At 35.9% G+C, this 23,637-nt stretch overlaps 1 protein-coding gene across 4 annotated transcripts in view; it reads right to left on the bottom strand.

Moving 5' to 3' along the window:
* Positions 1-23,637, bottom strand: part of NLGN1 (neuroligin 1) — a 663,157-nt gene that overhangs the window by 346,974 nt on the left and 292,546 nt on the right. The window lies entirely within an intron of this gene.

Raw genomic sequence — 23,637 nt, 5'->3', positions numbered from 1 at the left:
CTGGGAAAGCATTATTTATATGATTAAAGTCCAATTAAAGGAACACTCCATTAAAAAATGCTATTTACTAAATATATCCTCAATGAAACATTCACACGTTTATTTCTGCATCTACCATCCACAGCCTTTACAATCCTTCCCCTTTCCCCCCATACAAACATTCAGCCTGTGCAGTGGATTACAACAATCAGAGGTTTATTTAAGCAGCGTGATTGCATGCATGTCTGTCAGCACAAACCCTCTCAGCCTGCCAGCCAGGGTGTCCACAGAACAGAAACTTCACACAGGGCTAAAATCGGCTGAGTAGATGCACCTGCTGATAGGTAAATTTTTACTTGGGGAGACAGCAGGTGCACTCTATTCAAGCATGCCTGCCATTTCCATTAGCTCTGTGGAGCTAACGGAGGTTAATGACAACTGGGGAGTGTCGAAAAGCGGCACTTTTATAATTTGCACCTGGTTTATGTGTGTGGATTGGTATTTTAATAGAGCAGAAGATAAGAACTCATGGGTAACAAAGTATTGTCTTTTACATTTGTGGGCACGGCACGTAGCCTATTGGACCAGGACTTTACAGATAGAGCCTTTGACTGACATTGGTTCTCTAAGGGATAAGACTATTCTTTGGCTTTAAGTTTAATGGCAAGACACACAACATTTGTGACTGGGTTTTAAAGCAGATGGAGCATCCATATAATAAGGCAGGAAGACAAATAGAAGGCTACACCTGCCCCTATTTGTAATTAGCAATTATAATATGGCAGCAGTTATCCCATATTATATAAAACTAGGGTCATGTCTTTCATGTCTTAACAAAACATATTTCGAATGGACATTTTATCTGAAATTATTTCTTATTCTGTCTTCAGGATATTACAGTAGAGTGTATTATAAAATTGCCGCTTCTGGTGCTAATTTTATAGCAAGCAGAAGTTAAAAAAAATACTTTTTATGAGAATTCTTTCCTGGTGACATTTTATGCTATAATGTGCATTTTTATATATCTGCACACAGCTATGAAATTAGTGCTTCAACCAGCATCACATCAAATTCTGCTAATGAACAGAATTCACTCAAGGCGCTTTGTAACTGAAGATTTATTGCATCCTAACAAAAATGAAATTCTTCTGCATAAACGTTCTACTTTCTAAAAAAAACTTTCACTTTTAACGGCATTTCTACTATTTGATAATAAATTCCAGTTGAACTTTCTTTCTTATAGGACAAAATATCCTTTATGTATCAGAAGTGCAAGGTGCTTCTAAATTGGTATTTCAAAATATCACTTTATACAATTAAAATGAAACATCTGTTTCTGAAAAAAGAGTTTTTATCTCTCAAGTACCTCTTACACTGAAGTATTTTCGCACTCATCGCTGTTCTCACCTGAGAAAACTTTTTAATTCTAAAAGACTAATCGTATTGTCTTTAAACTAATGCCCCCAAAGAAGATAATTGGATAAAAAGATTAGAATCCAATCCAGACCTGAAGGGTTAAGATAAGGAAAGATCTGTGAACATACATTGAGGCATAGGAGTGCTTTCAAAGATAGAATGAATCTTTCTAATTGTAGCACATATTACTCTCATATTACAGGAAATATTATATAGCAAAATATGTCTAATTAAGGAATTAATACATTTATCACTCTCAATATCCCAACCATTCAACCATTGAAACCATGACTGCTTCTAAAAGATTTTGCAATTGTTTAGATTGACAACAATTTGTATAGATATTCTGTTCAGGATCTCTTAGTAACATTCTATATATCTGAGGCACCTCTTTGCTCAATCTTAGCATCAGAAAGTGTTGAGCATGTCTGAAAGAAGAGTGAGGAGATAGGATCAGCAGAATTGCAAAACTGTTGAGGTGACAAACTTGTATACGTGTATAATAAAGGGGTCAACTAAGGGTTTAGCTCAGGAGATCTAACAGACGTTCCTCCTGAGGAACGTTTGCTTCTCCACCCTTGGTAGTGGAGGCGGAGTGGCACCCAATTGATCTCAAGTCATATAGTTTGACTCCTTAGAATGAAGGGAACCAGGGCACTCCTGGTGACATAACCAATACAGCGAGCTGGTTATGGTGCGTGCAGTGTTCCTTTAATGGTACAATACAAGTAACATAGCCATTGCACCTATTTGGGCACCTAGTAGATATGGTGCCTGGTGTGTTTCTTTAAAGGTGCAATATAAGCAACATAACCATTACACCCCTTGGCTGTGTCAAAAAGTTTTGAAGTAGTTTTGGGAAAAAAACCTTAGTGTCTTCTTGCAGGCGGCCAACCACTATGGTGTGGATGGGTTAGCTCATTACCAACACATATAGCCAGGCACCTGACTGGTCATTGGAAAAGCTGCGTAAATGCGATGGCAATGGGCCGAGGCTGATAGAGGAGTTAAGAGGATGTGACTAGAGAGGACTTGTTGTGTGCCTTCATGAGCCAGTAGGGAGATCAGAGAAAGCCAGAGAAGAAAGGGAAGGAGGACCCAAGGGCTCAAGCCTGCAGCTACGCTGGGAATGTTCCTCTCACAAGCTCAGAGTGTTGCACTGGTTGCCGACAGTGCCGGATCTCGCGATTGTAAACTCTAGCTGGAGGAGCTGCGGGCTAGAATTCACTCACTACCCCAGGGTTACACTGTATCCCACATGCAAACACACTGCGCTCCTCACACACATGGCATCACATACATACACACACACTAAAAATATATTAATACATATAGAAAGTATAAGATGAATCTACAAATGAAAGTGCATGTGGAAGGCGCCTATAATTAGCTAATAATAGAGAGATGGGAACAAAAATGCATAGAGCTCTTTTCCAAACTTGTCAGAAAATTGCTGTCTGCAGCTATCACTATCAATAGCAGACTTTAGCTAGTAGTGGTTACTAAGTATCAACTGGTTTCCTACTTTGTCGCTATTTTCTAGTGGCTGACCACCAATAAAATCTACTCCCAAAGCTACTGATCACTCAAAAACCTGCTGCTTAGTGGTAAAGTTCGGAAACACACACCATGTACATTGTCACCATAGCAACCATGCCCTGTCAGTAAAAAGGATAAGCCTATGTATGCATGCTTAAACCAGTGTTTGGCCTCAAAACTATATACAATATAATAATCCTTTTATCAAATATTGAAAGGAAATAATAAAATAAATTAAAAAATAAGTATATCTGAAAAATCTTTAATATAAAACAGGATCCCTCAGTCATATACCTTGGGTCAGACAGTGTTTGAAAATGGAGTTAGTCTCAATGGTCTTCCCTAATTCACTCTCTGTGCAGAAGCAGGAAAGAGACTATCTATCTGTTTTCAAACACTGTCTGCAGCGCTTTATTTACTACCTTCCTTGCTGCCCTAAGGGGCACCCCTGTTTTTATATATATATCAAATCCAAAACACTTGCACTCCAACTTAAGGGTTAATACCCGGTGTCGAGTCACATAAATAATACAAGTCCCAAAAAAGATACCGGCACTCTGGACTTTCAAAGGATTTTTTCTTTATTGATAGTTAATCCAGGACCTGGATTAACTATCAATAAAGAAGAAATCCTTTGAAAGCCCAGAGTGCTGGCATCTTTTTTGGGACTTATATATGTGTTTATATATATATAAAGATACACACACAAACACACTGTTTGAAGTATTCGATTGCTTGCATTTATATGACTAATATGGGTTATAATTGATTGGTAAATGTAACTAGGTAGGTGGCTGGATGATAAGTGGGACAGAGCAGAGAGAGTGTGCATGTGGAGGCTGCTTGTGGTGTTGTACATTTGTAGGAAAGCTAAACGTAGGGTTGCATGTCAGGAAGTGGCTGTCTGTTGTGTTGTATTTGGGGTTGAGGTGGAGGATATCGGCTTTATCCAATCTCCGTTCCAGTTCATCCCAAAGGGGTTTGATGGGGTTGAGGTCAGGGCTCTGTGCAGTATAGTCAAGTTCTTCCACACCAAACTCATCCAACCATGTCTTTGTAGACCTTGCTTGTGCACAGGGGCAAAATCATGCTGGAATAGAAAAGGGCCATCCCCAAACTGTTCCCACAAAGTTGGAACCATAGCATTGTCCAGAATGTCTTGATATACTAAAGCACTAGAGATTTGCCTTCACTGGAAGTAAGGAGCCAAGCCCAAACCCTGAAAACGAGCCCCATACCATTATCCTTCCATTACCAAACTTTACAGTTGGGACAATGCAGTCAGACGTTCTCCTGTCATCTGTCAAACCCAGACTCACCCATCAGACTTCCAAACAGAGAAGCGTGATTCACAGAATATGTTTCCACTGCTCAAGAGTCCAGTGGTTGCATTGTACTTGGTGATGTAAGGCTTGCATGCAGCTGCAAACCTATTCCATGAAGCTCCCAATGCACAGTTTTTGTGCTGATAATAATGCCAGTGGAAGTTTGGAACAGAACATTGGTGACATTTACGCACCATGCACTTGGTAACCCCACTCTATGACTTTACGTTGTCTTCCCCTTCATGACTGAGTTGCTGCTGTTCCTAAATTCTTCTACTTATCAATAATACCACTTACAGTTGATTGGAATATCTAGCTGAGATAAAATTTCATGAACTGACTTATTGCAAAGGTGGCATTCTATCACAGTATCAAATTTGAATTCACTAAGCTCTTCTAAATTACCCATTTTTTTCACAAATATTTGTAAATACAGACTGTATGGCAAGGTGCTTAACCCCTTAACCCCTTAACCCCTTAAGGACACATGACGTGTGTGACACGTCATGATTCCCTTTTATTCCAGAAGTTTGGTCCTTAAGGGGTTAAAGACTGAGCCAAATGTACACGTTGTGAACAGAACAAAACGTAAACAAAACCTGGCATTTGCACTATATGTCTGTCCAACCGTAATTCACCTCTTTCATATTAAATGCGCCCCCCCCCCCCTTATTATATATATCATTTTATTCAGGTGAAACAGGGCTTTCATTTAATATCAAATATTTAGCTATGAAACATATTTTAATATAAAAAAATGGGAGAAAATAAGAAATTTTGTTATTTTTTTAGTTCTACATGACATTTTAACTGTCAATGTCATAATACTGTTTGCTTTTACTGCAATAAAATACACATATTTGTATTCAGCAAAGTCTCACGTGTAAAACAGTACCCCCTATGTACAGGTTTTATGGTGTTTTGGGAAGTTACAGGGTCAAATATAGCACGTTACATTTGAAATTGAAATTCGCCAGATTGGTTACGTTGCCTTTGGGACTGTATAGTAGCCCAGGAATTAAATTTACACCCATAATGGCATACCATTTGCAATAGTAAACAATCCAAGGTATTGCAAATTGGGTATGTCCAGTCTTTTTTAGTAGCCATTTGGTCACAAACACTGGCCAAAGTTAGCGTTAGTATTTGTTCGTGTGTGAAAAATGCAAAATACGCCAATTTTGGCCAGTGTTTGTGACTAAGTGGATACTAAAAAAGACTGGACATACCCCATTTGCAATACCTTGGGTTGTCTACTATTGTAAATGGTATGCCATCATAGGGGTAATTTTCATTCTTGGGCTACCATAGGGTCACAAAGGCAACATAAGCAATCTGCGAATTTTAATGTGAAAAAAATGAAACACAAGCATTATATTTGACGCTGTAACTTTTGAAAACACCATAAAACCTGTACATGAGGGGTACTGTTGTACTCGGGAGACTTAACTGAACACAAATATTTGTGTTTCAAAACAGTAAAAAGTATCACAGCAATAATATCGTCTGTGTAAGTGCTGTTTGTGCGTGAAAAATGCAAAAAAAACACTTTTACTGGCGATATCATCGTTGTAATACATTTTACTGTTTTGAAACACTAATATTTGTGTTCAGCGAAGTCTCCCGAGTAAAACAGTACACCCCATGTACAGGTTTTATGGTGTCTTGGAAAGTTATTGGGTTAAATATAGTGCTAACAAATTAAATTCCCTATACTTTCGGCATGGGTTGTCAGGCAGGTCCCGCTAATTGTAATTAATTAAGATACCTAATTATGTAAAAATATTACATAAATATATGTTTAGAATTAATATATGTATATATATATATATATATATATACGTATGTGTATATATATATGTATATATATATATAATTTTTTTTAAATATTTTTATTTTTATATAGGTATATATATATAGTGATATATACGTATATATTTATGTATATAGATATATATATATTATTTCGTTCTACGTGTATTTTGATATAAATATATATATATATATATATATATTAATATCACAATACAGTTAGAACGAAATAACACACATCTATATATTTTTTTATTATTTATTTGTAATTATTTTTTTAATTTTATTTTTTTACGTATTTACATATTTTTTTATATTATATATAAATATATATATAACAAAAATTATATATATATTTAATCAGTATCAGTCTACGTGTGATTTGATATTAATATATATATATATATATATATTAATAGTAAAATACACCTAGACAGTGTATGTGTGTATGTAGGGGTTTATAAAACACCCCTTCATGTCTCATTAGAGACGTTTAAACTTTGTCTGATACCAGCAGAGTTTATTGAATGTGTAGAAGCCCTATAAAGGATTAAATGTTAATGGGTTTATAAAACACCCCTTTCTGTCTCACTTTGTCTGATACCAGCAAAATGTATTGTATGTGTAGAAGCCCTATAAAGGGTTACATGTTAAAGGGTTTTTAAAATACCCCTTCCTGTCTCACTGGAGATTCTTGGCTGATATCAGCATATCTAATGGCTAGTGTAGGACTCACCTATTGAGGCTTGCCTTGACGTGGCTGGTGAGCTTATATATTCAAATGGCCATTGGAATACAACTAAAGAGCCTCCATTTTGTTTAAACGCACATGGGGATTTAGGCCAGAGCGCAGGTAACGTTCTCTTTGTTTTTACTGTATACATATATATACTTAGATCATATATATAGAATATATATATATATATATATATATATATATATATATATATATGATCTAAGTATATATATATTTTTTTACACTTCTTTTTACTTTATTTTATTTTATTTCCAGCCAGCAGGGGGACTACCTGTCATTACAGGCAGTCTCCCTGCTGGCAATGCAGCAGGCAGCTATCCCGGCCATGTGATTGTGAGGTCCTCGCAAGGACCTTACTCTCACATGGCCGGGGGGGCTGCTGGAGGACGGACGTGCCGCGGGGGGCTCCCTGGGAGTGCCCCCAACCGTGATCGCCGGCGTGGGATCGCCGGCGACCGGGTAAGTAAGTAAAAACCGGCGTACTATTAAGCCCGGCGGCGTTTAGATCCGCTTAAAATAGGGCGTAATAGTACGCCCTCCGGTCTTAAGGGGTTAAGGATGGAGCCAATTGTACAAGTAGTGATCAAAACAAAATGTAAACAAAACCTAGAATTTGCACTATTTGTGGTTCAGCAATAATACACCTCTTTCATATTAAGTGCACCCACACTTATTATATTTCATTTTGTTCAAGAGAGTCAGGGCATTCATTTCATATCAAATCTTTATATATTAATTAAATTTAATATGAATAAAATCTTAAAATGTGTGAGAAATGGAGAAATTTTGTTATTTTTTAAGTTCTGCATGACATTTTAACTGTGAATGTCATAATGCTGTTGGATTTTACTAAACTAAAATACACATATTTGTATTCAGAAATGTCTCACGAGTACAATAGTAGCCCCCTTGTACAGGTTTTATGGGATTTTGGAAACTTCCAGGGGTCAAATATAGGGCTTTCCTCTTTTCCATGTTTGCACATTGAAATTTGCCAGATTTACTGTTTTGAAACACTCATATTTATGTTCAGCAAAGGCTTCTGAGTATAACTATACCCCCCCCCCCCCCCCCCCATCTACAGGTTTTATGTTGTTTTGGAAAGTTATGGGGTCAATATAGGGCTTGCCCATTTCAGTTTGCTGGGCCTATGTTGACTTTTGAGACCATATGGTAGCCCAGGAATGTGAATTAACCCTATCATGGCATACTATTTGCAAATGTAGACAACCCAGGGTATTCAAAATGGAGTATGTCCAGTCTTTTTTAGTAGCCACTTAATCACAAACCCTGGCCAAAGGTAGCATTCACATATTTTTTTTGTTGCATTTTTCACAGAAAAACTGCATTTTCATTGATGATATCATCGTCATGATACATTTTATGGTTTTGAACACTCATATTTGTATTCAGCGAAGTCTCCCAAGAAAACCAGTATCCCCCCCTCACCCCATGGTGTTTTGAAAAGTTACAGGGTTAAATATAGGGCTTGGCAATTAAATTCTCTGGACTGTCTGCCTGTGTTGTCAGGTACGTCCATAAAATTATAATTAATACAATCAAATAATTATGTTAAGTTAATAGTTAAATATATATGTAGATTTTGAATATATATATATATATATATATATATATATATATGTATGTATATATATATATTGCCAAAATACCAGAGTATTGCAGTATGCAATGATACCTTTTTATTGGACTAACATGATATTTTAAAGACAAGCTTTCGAGAGTTTTCCTCTCTTAAAAACTCTTGAAAGCTTATCTTTGAAATATTATAGGTATCATTGTATACTGTAATACTAATATGGCTAATCCAATCTACACTATATACATATATATATATATATATATATATATATATATACACATACATACATACACACATATATATATATATATATATATATATATATAGATATATCAATTTAACAAATGTTTAATTCATATTACCTATACATATATAATACATATATATAATATGTGTGTATATGTATATGAATATTGTACGTGTATATATACCGGTATATATGTATATACACATACATACATACACATGTGTTCTTATTTCATATATATGCATAATATATTATAAAATAATGAAAGCATTTTATAATATAGTATACATATATAATACATATGTATAATTTCATTTCAAGTGTATTTTATATATATATATATATATATATATATATATCAAAGTACACTTATATGTATATGTCAAAGTACACTTATAATGAAATCATGTATATGTATTAAATATGTATACTATACTATAAAATGCTTTCATTATTTTATAATGTATTATACATATATAATATATGTATAATATATGTATTTCATTGTTTTTTTCATTTATTTTTTATTTTTAGGAGTCTGGGGCTCAGACAGGCCCCGGGCTGGCAGCTCCATAGACTCTTATTTCGGCCATGTGATCATCATGATCACATGGCCCTAGAGGGCCGGAGAGGTGCAGAAGGGGAAATACTAGGCTCTCTGGCATTCCCCCCCCCCCCGGACCGGGATTGCCGCAGATTGCCAGGTCAGGTAATTCCAAGGCGGTGGGACGGCGGGAGGATGGCTAGGCATGCTATGCCGCCCTCCAGCATTTAGACCCACCCCTTTTAATGATGGCATAGCACACCTGTGAAAATGGGTCTGATTGAAACACCTGAATTCAATAATTAAGAAGTGTTTCCCAATACTTTTGTCCATATGGTGTAGTTGTCTTTTCTTATTTATGTTCATCTCTGGTATAGGACATCTCCACTTGTGGTCTTGGGACTGCAGGTGCACATGCATCTGATAAATTATGGGTGGCCACCCATTTCCCTGCTGCATTCAATTGTCCAAATCAATACAGTATAAAATAGTGTGTTTGTCCATTTGTTTTCTGTCCTCCCTTGAGAAAGGCTTACAGACGAGAAATTGTTTTTGGTTTTTTTTAACCTCTGCTTCAATGTCTGCTTATTTTGTTACAGAGATAGACTGGTTGTATGGTATTCTTTTTCTGTTTTTTATGTATTTTTTTGTATTCTCATATTATATATTTTAGCATGAATTTAATAAAATTGTTTTTTTTTATTCAGTGTACTCCTCTTTGTTTGCATGTAATACTGGTGTATTAACTACAGAAAGAATGGGGTTATAACAGTTTTTTCTGTGGTTAGCTTTTCTTGTTTTTTAACCTTGATTTACACAGTGTGTCATTCACACTAATTGTTTATATACACTGGAAACTAACCCATTGTGAGGGTAGTAAATATAGATAGAGATGAGAAACTGTGCATAGATAGAGGGGATGCTTGCTCTTCAAAATTACTAACATTGCTATGAATCTCATTGCATTCTCTGAACACCTCCACAAACACCACAGGCTCTTCTACTCACAGATGTATATAATGGGGGAAACAAGTTTTTCTATACTGCAGTATAAAGCATATCTGTTTTTTTAAAGAAGATTTTTTTCTTTTAAATACATGAACATATGTTGCAGTGTATCTTATCCTGCTAGACGTCATTTGAACGCTGAAACTTCCAAGCCCTCTGAGTATGAGAGCCGAGACTGTGCTTCCTGGCTCTCATACTCTAACATACTGTATATGCATTGCAGTCATGGTCTTCCATAAAGAATCATTGCACGCTCATGCACCTATGGTTCCCAATGCTCCTCTAAGAGATAAACAATATAATTTAGAAAACATGACCCCCTTTTTTGTTAATTGCACCCTCTTTCCTCAGATTAGGTGGTACTATAATTTTGGTATGTAGTAGTACTGACATCATTGATGGCGTAGAGTACACTTATGAGCTTCAGATATTCAGCTATTGCATATGTTTCCCATGAAATATAAAAGGATTATGTTTAAACTTTACATTTTTGGTTAATGAGCACAGGTTATGGTTAGGGGTATGGTTTAGATTTAGGTTAGTGGATAACATTTGAGGTTGCGATAAGATTAAGGATTAGTGCCCTGGCCAAATTCATTAATCATCAATGTTCATGATAAGTAGTCTGATATAATAACTTACTTCAGTCACATCTCAATACCGTTCATGATGAAACTACATTGCAAAACATCCAGGACTCTTTGTATTCCTTTTGTAATTTTGTGCTACCTTGGTAGCCCCAAAATTGCTGCTTTTGTTACCTTTTTTTTCTGTTGTGTACTACCTGGGACTCCATTTTCTTCTATGTGTTATTCTTTTCTCTTATTTGTGTCTAACCCTTTGTCAATATTACCAAAAAAAATGTTATATATATTTCTCAACTTTTGAGGTCACTCGAGATATGGCAACAGAGGTACTATACAATCTTGACGTGTTGCTTTGACCACATCACGTGATATAGCAAAAATCACGTGGGTGTGGTGTGAAACCCACAGACGATACCACAACTCCAAGTAAAATGTCTTAAATGTCAGGTGAAATAATCTTGAGATCAAAGGCCTTGATAGGGTTAATTCCGGTGCTGGGCTATCCAACATATGCAGCAAGTAACACAAAACGAAATGCAGTCCGCACTCAGGAAAAAAAAACCTAAACAGAAAATAGTCATGGCAGCACTCCAAAAAAGCTGAATATAACAGCAGAAATATTGAGTAATGCAAACAGCATATGATAGTCATAAAATTAATATACAGATATCCAGGCAAGGACAACACACTTGAAAAAAAATAGAAACACTTAAGGAATTAAATATTAAGTAATTGTGATACATGCTGCTGCCAGACGCGAGGAAGACCACCTACACCGCCATCCACAAAAAGGTAAGAGTGAGTACACCAGACGCGTTTCGCACCCCCATGGTGCTTTCTCAACAGAAAGCACCAGAAAACACCAGTGGGGTGCAAAATGCGTCCAGGGCATTAACTCTTACCTTTTTGAGAGTGGCGGTGTAGGTATTCTTCCTCACATCTGGCAGCAGCATGTATCACAACTACTTAATATTTCATTTCTTAAGTGTTCCTATTTTTTGCAAGTGTGTTGTCCCTGACCTGGATATCTGTACATTAATTTTATGACTATCATATGCTGTTTGCAATACTCAATATTCCTGCTCTTATATTCATCTTTTTGGAGTGCTGCAATGCCTATTTTCTGCCTTACATTGCTGCAATTTTTATATCAATAAATGTGCACTTTTTCATTATTTATGTGTATTTTTCTGTGGATTATAAGGGATTACTCCTGAGTGTTGAATGCATTTTGTTTTGTGTTACTCACATCACATGATGTTTTGCAAAACCGGAATGACGCGTTAATAAGCCTAAAATATACACTATACCTCCAGCTGCAAGGAGTAAATGCACACTACAGATATAGCAGATATCATAAGAGTCACTGCTGTGTTCCCATGACTACACCATTGCAATAAAATATCTGTGTGGTGACATCTTGTCATACAAATATAACAATATTATTTTATTATTTTGAATATTATAACTAAGGATATCTGTGCTCATGTTTCAAATTTCTTGGCTTTTGGTATGTACGTTATAGAGCATCTATAATAATATCACAAAACAGGGATTAAAAGGGAACTGACACTTCCCAGGATTTGTAATATTATTTTTAAATATTATCCTATTTAACAAATACTGAAGTGGAAGAAGATGTAATTTGCTAAATCTACAATATAAAATGAAAAGAAAATAGAGCATCTCATGAAAAAAGTTATCAAGAGTTATAGCAGATTTTGAATGTTTTATGCAATTATGTAAATTCCACAGATGTGACCATTCCCCTATAAAATATAGCTGAATACTTCCTCTCTACCTTTACTCCTGCATGTGATCTTGAAAAGGTTTGGGTACATAATGTATTATAGGTGCCAACAGGTTGATTTCAAGATGCAGGAAGAGACATGACGCTAGGACCATGTACAGAATGCTTCAGCAGCACTCCATGCATGGTCTGCCTTGAAGGGGCAGGCTGTCAGCAGGGCCGGACTGGCGCACCGGAATACCAGGAAATTTCCCAGTGGGCTGCAGACAGCCCAAATCATCAGAATAATGTAATTTAAAAGATTTTTCCCTCATACTGTGCCAGCCTGTGTCAATCCTAGGGGACTAAAGAGGGAGGAGCTGGGGGCTGGTGCGGCCGCAATTAGGCTGCTGGTGGCCGGAGGGAGACCTGTCAGTCTCCCTTCAACATTGACCACAATTTTGGCCACATGCCCTCCCCCGCATGTAAGCGCCGCCTCCTGATTGGAAACTCCGTGTCCCGCATACAAGCTCCACCCACACACATTGCTGACCTTGCTGTCAGAAAGGGACAAAAAATGGCAACTTCACCTGACAAGGTCAGGTAAGCTTCAGTCATGACAAAGATTGTGTGTGCTAGTGAGTGCTCGTGTGTGTGTGTGTGTGTGTGTGTGTGTGTGTGCGTGTGTGTGCCTGCTAGTGAGTGAGCTTGTGTATGTGTGTGTGTGTGTGTGTGCCTGCTAGTGAGTGACCTTGTGTGTGTGTGCCTGCTAGTGAGTGAGCTTGTTTGTGTGTGTGCCTGCTAGTGAGTGAGCTTGTTTGTATGTGTGTCTGCAAGTTAGTGAGCTTGTGTGTGTGCGCGCCTGCTAGTGAGTGAGCTTGTGTGTGTGTGTGTGTGTCAGTGAGCTTGTCTGTAGTGAGCATGTGTGTGTGTCAGTGAGCTTGTCTGTAGTAAGCATGTGTGTGTGTCAGTGAGCTTGTCTGTTGGAAGAATGTGTGTGTGTCAGTGAGCTTTTCTGTAAGGAGCATGTGTGTGTTAGCGAGCTTGTCTGTGGTGAGCTAAAGTGTGCTAATGGCATCAAAACAATTTTAAATTAATGAAGCATTTTTGGTTTATAGAGCATGCCCCTGCATGAAAGAAATGGTGTCATTTCCAATTAGATGTTGCCTTGCTTTAAAAGGTTTTATCTCTTGCTCTGTAAATTGAATTTAATCACACACAAGAGGATGCTGCAGGGTCTAGAAGGTTATTAAAAGTGCAGGAGACAAGAAATTCCAAACTAAAATGAATTTGCTATAAAGGAAGTTTAAAAATTATATCTCTCTTTTCAGGAAGTGTTTAACCCCTTAAGGACACATGACATGTGTGACATGTCATGATTCCCTTTTATTCCAGAAGTTTGGTCCTTAAGGGGTTAAGAAAGCTGTCGGCCGGGGGGGGGGGGGCAGATGGGGATGATGTAAACACATGCACGCGTGCCTACGCCTCGTGGGTAACCTTACTGGGTTCTAATGAGAAGCTCTAGGCCAATGTATTGACGGACAGAGACGCTGAAAACTATTCCCGGAACCTGACAAAGTTTTTATTTTTTTTAAAAGAAGTAAGGAACAAAAACTAATCAAAATGAAATAAAGGTGACAGATAGACTGAATTGGCATGGCAAGAGGGAAATTGATTTAAACTACCTGCCTTAAATTATTTTGTTCTAAATCTATCACAACATAAGGGAAGACCTCCCTGTCTGTAAAGCAGTGCCTGACCAGAGTGTGGCAATACTGTTTCCTTTACGCTGAGACCTGTGAAATATATAGCTATAGCGAACAGCGCCACATAAATTTGCTGTGGGGATAGAAAAAGTTAAAAGAGAAAAAGAGAAAGAGAAGAAAAAGGGGAAAGGAAAAGAAAGATAGAAAGAAAAGAGATGGAAATAGACAGAATAAAAGGAAAAAGGGAAAGAAGGAAAGGAAAGCTATAAAAAAAGCGAGAAAAAAAAAAGCTGTGCAAGTCAAGGCCAGGGGAGGGTGTGACTAGGGCTGCATAAACAGAAACTAAAGTGGTTTAACTCCTAAATGGCAGAATATCGAGCAGTGAGACTGCAGGGACATGACCTTTACACCAAAGCCACTCCATTTGGCTAAAGTTCGTTTTGGTGCCAATAGAGTCCCTTTAATTCTTAGTGAGCCAATTCCTTGAATTACCCCCGAAATATCCAGTTACATGGCAGATAAAGGCATACTACACTAAACCATTCAGAGGTAGACAGTACATTAATCTTTCAATAACAGCTTGTTGCCTTGTCGTGTTATGGGTCAAAAAAAATGTATGCAGCAAAAAGAAATTACATAAATGGAAAAATGCTTTTTTTCATGTTAAGAATAAATCTCTTTCAAATGTACCTATATTCACCAAGTACTGTAGCATAGACTTCAGACAAAAAAAAAAAATCAAAAGCATCTATTTGAGAATTATGCTGTCTTAAGGAATTTCTGATGAAAGGAGCCTAACATAATCTAAATGTATCTAATGTATAATGAATATTATCAGAACACCAATGGACCAGTTGGTTAGAAAACATGCTGAGTTAAGCATTTAAAGCAAAATGAAATGTTTCTGTGTTGGTGCTAAAAGAGCATAACAAACAGGAATTATCTACAGAAAAAAAAAAATTGTGATTTACGTTCAAATTTGCTTTTTGGAAGTGTTCCACTTTGCACCTGTGGGAAATTTACTATTCAAATGTAGCTCATACACAATTTATCTAAGCATTTAGTAGAACAGATGATATATAGAATAAGGCAGAATAAGGTATCCAAGCAGAAAATTCTTTGTCCCAAAATAGAAAAATGCAACCTTTATGTAATTATTCATGAAAAAACACCTTGTAGTTGATATTACAGGAAAATGAAGCTAAGAATAAGAGATGCCGTTGTCACGACAATATCAATATGCAGCAGCCTAGTTATTAGTGACGTATTGTTAATAAATACTACATAAATTTAATATCATGAGGCTATTTATTATTGTTGGTGAAATTAAGGGACACTAAAGTAACCCAGACCTAATTTAATTGAAGTGGATTGGGTGCAGTGTCCCAGTCCCACTTTGTCGTGCAATGTTAATCATTGCAGTTTTTGCAAAACTGCAATAATTACATTGCAGGGCTAAGACTGCCTCTAGTGGCTGTCAATCAGATAGTCACTAGAGGCAATTCCTGGTGGCTTATCGATTTTTTGTCACCCAGCTGACGCTGGACGTCCTCACGATCTGCATGAGGATATCCAGTGCTAGTTAAGTCCCCATAAGACTTAAATCAATGCTTTCCTATGGGGAGGGCCTAATGCACTTGAAGCCCTTGTGGCACGTGCACATTAATTCCCCAGTCAAATGATACCAGAGGAGGCAAAGAACAAACCCAGCATCCAGGGAGATTCATGCTGGAATTCGATAAGTGTTAAAAGGTTTTTTTTATCCATTCTGTCCGGGGAGGGGGAGAAAAAGTTTTCACTGCTTATATTTAACCCCTTAACACCGCAGCCAAATGTACAAGTTGTGAACGAAACAAAATGTAAACAAAACCTGGCATTTGCGCTATATGTCTGTCCAACCGTAATTCACCTCTTTCATATTAAATGCACCCCCCCTTGTTATATATCATTTTATTCAGGGGAAACAGGGCTTTCATTTAATATCAACTATTTAGCTATGAAACATAATTTAATATGAAAAAAAATGGGAGACAATAAGATTTTTTTTATTTTTTTAGTTCTACATGACATTTAACTGTCAATGTCATAATACTGTTTGCTTTTACTGCAATAAAATACACATATTTGTATTCAGCAAAGTCTCACGTGTAAAACAGTACCCCCTATGTACAAGTTTTATGGTGTTTTGGGAAGTTACAGGGTCAAATATAGCGCTTTACATTTGAAATTAAAATTCGCCAGATTGGTTACGTTGCCTTTGAGACTGTATAGTAGCCCAGGAAATAAATTTACACCCATAATGGCATACCATTTGCAATAGTAGATGACCCAAGGTATTGCAAATGGGGTATGTCCAGTCTTTTTTAGTAGCCATTTGGTCACAAACACTGGCCAAAGTTAGCGTTAGTATTTGTTTGTGTGTGAAAAATGCAAAAAACGCCAATTTTGGCCAGTGTTTGTGACTAAGTGGCTACTAAAAAAGATTGGACATACCCCATTTGCAATACCTTGGGTTGTCTACTATTGCAAATAGTATTCCATCATAGGGGTAATTTTCATTCTTGGGCTACCATAGGGTCATAAAGGCAACGTAAGCAATCTGGCGAATTTTAAAGTGAAAAAAATGAAACACAAGCCTTATATTTGACGCTGTAATTTTTGAAAACACCATAAAACCTGTACATGAGGGGTACTGTTGTACTCGGGAGACTTCGCTGAACACAAATATTTGTGTTTCAAAACAGTAAAAAGTATTGCAGCAATAATATCGTCCGTGTAAGTGCTGTTTGTGCGTGAAAAATGCAAAAACCGTCACTTTTACTGGCGATATCATCGTTGTAATACATTTTACTGTTTTGAAACACTAATATTTGTGTTCAGCGAAGTCTCCCGAGTAAAACAGTACACCCCATGTACAGGTTTTATGGTGTCTTGGAAAGTTATTGGGTTAAATATAGTGCTAGCAAATTAAATTCTCTATACTTTCGGCATGGGTTGTCAGGCAGGTCCCGCTAATTGTAATTAATTAGGATACCTAATTATGTAAAATTATTACATAAATATATGTGTAGAATTAATATATGTATATATATACATATGTGTATATATACGTATATATATAAATAATTTTTTTAAAATATTTTTATTTATATATAGGTATATATATATAGTAATATATACGTATATATTTATGTATATAGATATATATATTATTTCGTTATAAGTGTATTTTGATATAAATATATATATATATTAATATCACAATACAGTTAGAACAAAATAAAACACATCTATATATTTTTTAATATTTTATTTTTAATTATTTTTTTTATTTTATTTTTTACGTATTTACATTTTTTTTATATTATTTATAAATATATATATATAACAATAATTATATATATATTTAATCAGTATCAGTCTACGTGTAATTTGATATTAATATATATATATATATATATATATAATTATATATATTAATATTAAAATACACCTAGACAGTGTATGTGTGTGTATGTATATGTGTATATATATACTTAGATCATATATATATATAATATATATATATATATGATCTAAGTATATCGTTTTTTTTTTTTACACTGTTTTAACATTTTTTTATTTGAGTTTCAGCCAGCAGGGGGACCAACTGTCATTACAGTTGGTCCCCCTGCTGGCAATGCAGCAGCCAGCTATCCCGGCCATGTGATTGTGAGGTCCTCGCAAGGACCTCACTCTCACATGGCCGGGAGGGCTCCTGGAGGGCGGACGTGCCGCGGGGGGCTCCCTGGGAGTCCCCCCAACCGCGATCGCCGGCGTGGGATCGCCGGCGACCGGGTAAGTTACTAAAAACCGAAGGGCGTACAAATCTTAAGGGGTTAAAGTGAATACAAATAGAAATACAAAACGAAAACAAAATACATAAATCTCCAAAGTGTAGATCAGTGTGAGAACAAGCAAATGCTAAAATTTAACTTTTATCGTACTTAGTTTAAAATAAATATAAGGAAAAGTGTGAATGAATAAAAAAGATAATAAAAAGTATTTTCAAACTCTATTCCTCTGTAAGGGAAATGCAGTGTATAAATTCACAGTGTGTGCCTTATTTTGTCTTGAAACAAAAACACGGTATAATACTTTGTATCTTAAAGGCAATAGAGAGTAGGGAAAGGAGTTAGTATGGGTGGACCTGATCTTGATAGAAAATCAGACTGATGTGCCTTCAAGGGCACCCCTTACCCAAAAACTACTCTCTCACTGTTAGCCCACCAAATTTTAGCATTTGCTTGTTCTCACACTGATAAGACACTTTGGAGATTTATGCATTTTGTTTTTGTTTTGTATTTCCATTTGTATTAACTATTTAGGGATTACCCCCCATTTTATGTTAGTAATCTCCAATGTCTCTATCTTTACCAATTGGCTTCCTTCTTTTTTGTTTTTCTGAGTAACTTATATTTAAAGTGGGTTAAAAAAAATATTTCTAATGGCTTAGCATTGAATCAGGAGCCCTGGGAGTTTTAGATCTCTCTTACATGTACCTGCTCATATATTGCTCTTATACACGTCAGCCTCCAGAACAATGGAACACGAATGAGGCTCGGTTCTTAGGTTATGTACTCATCTGCTAAACCAGCAGTGTCTGTTATGTAACATGGACTGCATAAGAGTAAGGGTGACCAAAACTCTTTATACCAAAAAATACCAAGGGCTTTAATGTTAACTCTGTTATATCCAGTGTTTATTTCTTAAACTCTACCCTCTGTCTTGGGTCAGGCTTATTTTAGTTCATTTTAAATGGGCTTCCTCGTAAATCACCATTTCATCCAGTAGCCAAAATATCTGTTACCATAACAAATACTTCTAGCATTACTGGCATATGGTAACAGATTTCCTTAAATCGAATGCTAGTTTTACAAATAATTCACTAAGAGAACCAGTTGTTATATTGGATTACTTTGATACAATTAAAAAAAAAAAACACAATTCATAAGCTTATCCTATAATAATCTATACCAGAGGTAACCCCTGCAGAACGATGCCATTTACATATAATTGGACTGGCATCTTCTATTAAATAATTTTCTTATGATTTATTATCAAACGACAAGCACAAGCATTATGAAAAAGTTTTCAATATTTTAATCCAACAAAAGTCCTTTAGGCAAAAGCATATATAAGTATAGTAATTATATAGTTGTTGTTGAAACTAATAATTATGTGATATGTACTATTATGTATAGCATTAATTATCGGTATATCAAATTAACCAAAAGCTGTCTGATTGCCACGTGTTACATGTGACATCCATTAGTTTTGATGGAGTTAAGCTGAAAATTTACATTTTTGAAATGTTATTCATTGATATTGCCCTTGTGGAAGAGGTCTTGAGTAATTAACAAGCCACTTAAGTGGTCTTTAGCAAATCCCTGTGCTTTTGTGGCAATATAATTCCACAACAGGCAATCTGTGTTGAGTAGAAAACAGTCTGCAAGACTGAAAATGGCTTGATGGGTCGTAACCTGGCTATATGGCTTATGGAGCACCTAACTGTGAGTTATATAATCACTACCATTTTATTTTTTTTAATTTGCATTGCATGCCTTACTGTCCTTTAGAGGACTGGGTTTTCAGGAGCAAACTGTCTCCCGGCTCCCCTATTTTAGAGTCTTGAAGTCTTGAAATCCCCCAAAACAGTTTCAAATTTATTATACTGCAAACCTGCTAATGCCATGGTCTAAAGTAGTACTTTTTATCGCATAAAGAGATCTGTCCAACAACTCCTGTGATACTTTTCATGCCTTTAGAATGCCTTTAGAATAACAAAGCATCATAGGAGGTGTAGTTCAACCACATCTGGAGATCTACCTACTGGGCAGCCCTGCATTAAACAGTAAGTTGAGTTCAATTGTCAGCTAAAGTTGGATAACAAGGGACAGCCCTTGTTTAATTAATAAACTGCATAGTGCGTTTATTTGTATTTTCACAGAATTCACTATCGATCTGTCATCTATAAACTACAATTCTCATAACTGGCTAAGATTACATGAGAATGACGGGGTTTCCTATTCTGCTGGGAAAAAAAAACACATAATTGGTATTATCTTAATATTACATTTCAGAAGTTATTTTATTCAAAGCATGTTATGCAGGTGGTTCTTTAAATAGCTTGATCTCACATACGAGATAGCCAGGATTATTCTATATTTAGATTGTTAATCAAGTCAGGGAATAGTGGTGGTCTGTTTTTTTTTATGAAACATATAATGCACTCATTTTGATTTGTTTGAATTATGAGTAATTTCTACATTATGATAGATATATTTTAGCATACCCTACATTTAAATTCATAAGCTAATATTCAAGCTGCCAAAAATGTCATTTATCAGCTTGCTTTTTACAAACTGCTTCTGAAAGCAAGGAGTCTTATCTGTCAATGTTCATTAAACCTCCACTTTGTCAATACATGATAATCCTTTTGTTGGAGCTAAAAACATATTTTCTCAACCCCACAGAACCATGCAGTCGTAATGCTTGTCTGATTTAAATAGGCAAGAATAAAATAAATTCATAACCCTACAACCCCATCCAGACAAAACCATCAATAAAAAACGGCTCAACTAATATTCAAAATATTTACTGCTTCTTTGACACTTTTCTAAATCTTGTGTATTATCGACTTATTTGAGACAATCTATAAAGATTACAACTAATGTTTATAGGTGGACATGCATCCCACCTGCCACCATTGCAGCAACCATGACTTTTCCTTTGAATATAACTGCATTATGACTTCATCTGTGGAACACATTATCCAGTTCAATCCTACACTGAAGAAATACATGTTGTTTTCCAACACTCTTCTTTAGAGATGAAAGAGATTTAACAGAAGTGCCTGTACTTACGCAGATATATTGTATTTAACCATCACTGGTATTCTACGTCAATTCAATTAAAGAGCAAATGTCAAAACGGGAGAATAATTAAAAAATTGGTGGTGGTATATTTTTGTACTAAATGTTTAAATATGTTGCTATTGTTTTTGTTGTGAGTGTTTTGGTGCTGTGCCCACTTTCGGAAATATAATTCTGCACCATAGACGTAGACTTGAAAAAATGATTGTTATTTTTGTTTTTCAAGTTAGTGAGTTGGAGATTTATATATTACTGAAATATATATTAACATGATCTTGCACACATTCTATATATGTAGCTTTAGTTAATAAGGAAAGTTTGCAGTTTTCGTACAAGCATGTCAATGTATCATCTGTTTAGATGAGCTGGGTTTATGATGCCCTAAGGAGATATTAAGTAGTTTCATATGGCATTAAAATTATTTAATGCCTTCAAATAAATTAGGATTACATTAACCATAAAACCTGACAAAAAAAAAAAAACTCATAAGAAATGTTTTATTTAAAAGCGAAGGCGTCATTCACAGGAACGTTCAACATCCTATTTTGTTCTCGTTGTGACTTTGGCCTGAATAAACCCATCTCTCAAGCAGCAGTCACATGTGAATTATGACCTGTGAATATTCACAGTATTTTAAATGGGTCAAACTCTTCCTGACTCAGCTGCTAAACTCCTTTACTGAATAGGGACTTCGTAAGATCAATGTATAACACATTGTGAAATGTCAAGCCTCTTTTTTAATACAGCTTTTCCTCTGAATTCCATTTTTGGGTTACACCTAAGGGATGCAATAAAGGACACAGCAGCAGACAAATTAGACTGGGCAGCAGTTGGTCAGATAATTGTAAAGTCTGACCCAATATGGTTGCACAGCCAGATGAAAAAGTAAAACTTTCTTAAATAACAAAATGTATATATATATATATATATATATATATATATATATATATATATATATATATATATATATATACACATATGTTATAATTATTTTGTTTCATTAAATAGAACAAAACAAGAAATGAAAATGCAATGACAGATGTCCTTTAAGAATTAGTTACCCCAAGCTCATTTTTATATTTGTTAATGTTTTTACCTCTTATTTTTACAATTTCGGATGAGTATTTGATTAAGTTGATAACAAGCAGATACTTACAGTGACTTATTTTTTTACTGTTGACTAAGCTTACTGGAAACTGTAGTTCTCAAACCACCAGGAGCGATATCTGAATTATAGTTTAATTACAAACCCTCAATCTTTTAGGTTTAGGGAAGCAAACTCCCTATCCACTGTCTAAGACTGAGAGAGCAAGCCGGGCAGGCAAGGAGCAGTTGGCAATGCAGTCTTGTATAAAAAATAAATAAATACAAACGAATAACAAGTCTAATTATGTTTCATTAAAAGTCTAGTCAGCCTAGAAACATAGAAACATAGAATGTGACGGCAGATAAGAACCATTCGGCCCATCTAGTCTGCCCAGTTTTCTAAATACTTTCATTAGTCCCTGGCCTTATCTTATAGTTAGGATAGCCTTATGCCTATCCCACGCATGCTTAAACTCCTTTACTGTGTTAACCTCTACCACTTCAGCTGGAAGGCTATTCCATGCATCCACTACCCTCTCAGTAAAGTAATACTTCCTGATATTATTTTTAAACCTTTGTCCCTCTAATTTAAGACTATGTCCTCTTGTTGTGGTAGTTTTTCTTCTTTTAAATATAGTCTCCTCCTTTACTGTGTTGATTCCCTTTATGTATTTAAATGTTTCTATCATATCCCCCCTGTCTCGTCTTTCCTCCATGCTATACATGTTAAGATCCTTTAACCTTTCCTGGTAAGTTTTATCCTGCAATCCATGAACCAGTTTAGTAGCCCTTCTTTGAACTCTCTCTAAGGTATCAATATCCTTCTGAAGATAGGGTCTCCAGTACTGTGTACAGTACTCCAAGTGAGGTCTCACCAGTGTTCTGTACAATGGCATGAGCACTTCCCTCTTTCTACTGCTAATACCTCTCCCTATACAACCAAGCATTCTGCTAGCATTTCCTGCTGCTCTATTACATTGTCTGCCTACCTTTAAGTCATCAGAAATAATCACCCCTAAATCCCTTTCCTCAGATGTTGAGGTTAGGACTCTATCAAATATCATTCTGTACTCTGCCCTTGGGTTTTTACGTCCAAGATGCATTATCTTGCACTTATCCACATTAAATGTCAGTTGCCACAACTCTGACCATTTTTCTAGTCTACCTAAATCATTTTCCATTTGGCTTATCCCTCCTGGAACATCAACCCTGTTACATATCTTAGTATCATCCGCAAAAAGACATACCTTACCATCAAGACCTTCTGCAATATCACTAATAAAAATATTAAAGAGAATGGGTCCAACTACAGATCCCTGAGGTACCCCACTGGTGACAAGCCCAAGCTTCGAATATACTCCATTGACTACAACCCTCTGTTGCCTGTC

The sequence above is a fragment of the Pelobates fuscus genome, chromosome 2 (genome assembly GCF_036172605.1).
Source record: "Pelobates fuscus isolate aPelFus1 chromosome 2, aPelFus1.pri, whole genome shotgun sequence".
NCBI lineage: Eukaryota > Metazoa > Chordata > Amphibia > Anura > Pelobatidae > Pelobates > Pelobates fuscus.
The sequence above is the reverse complement of the archived record's forward strand: the minus strand, read 5'-3'. Positions and strand labels throughout refer to the sequence as shown.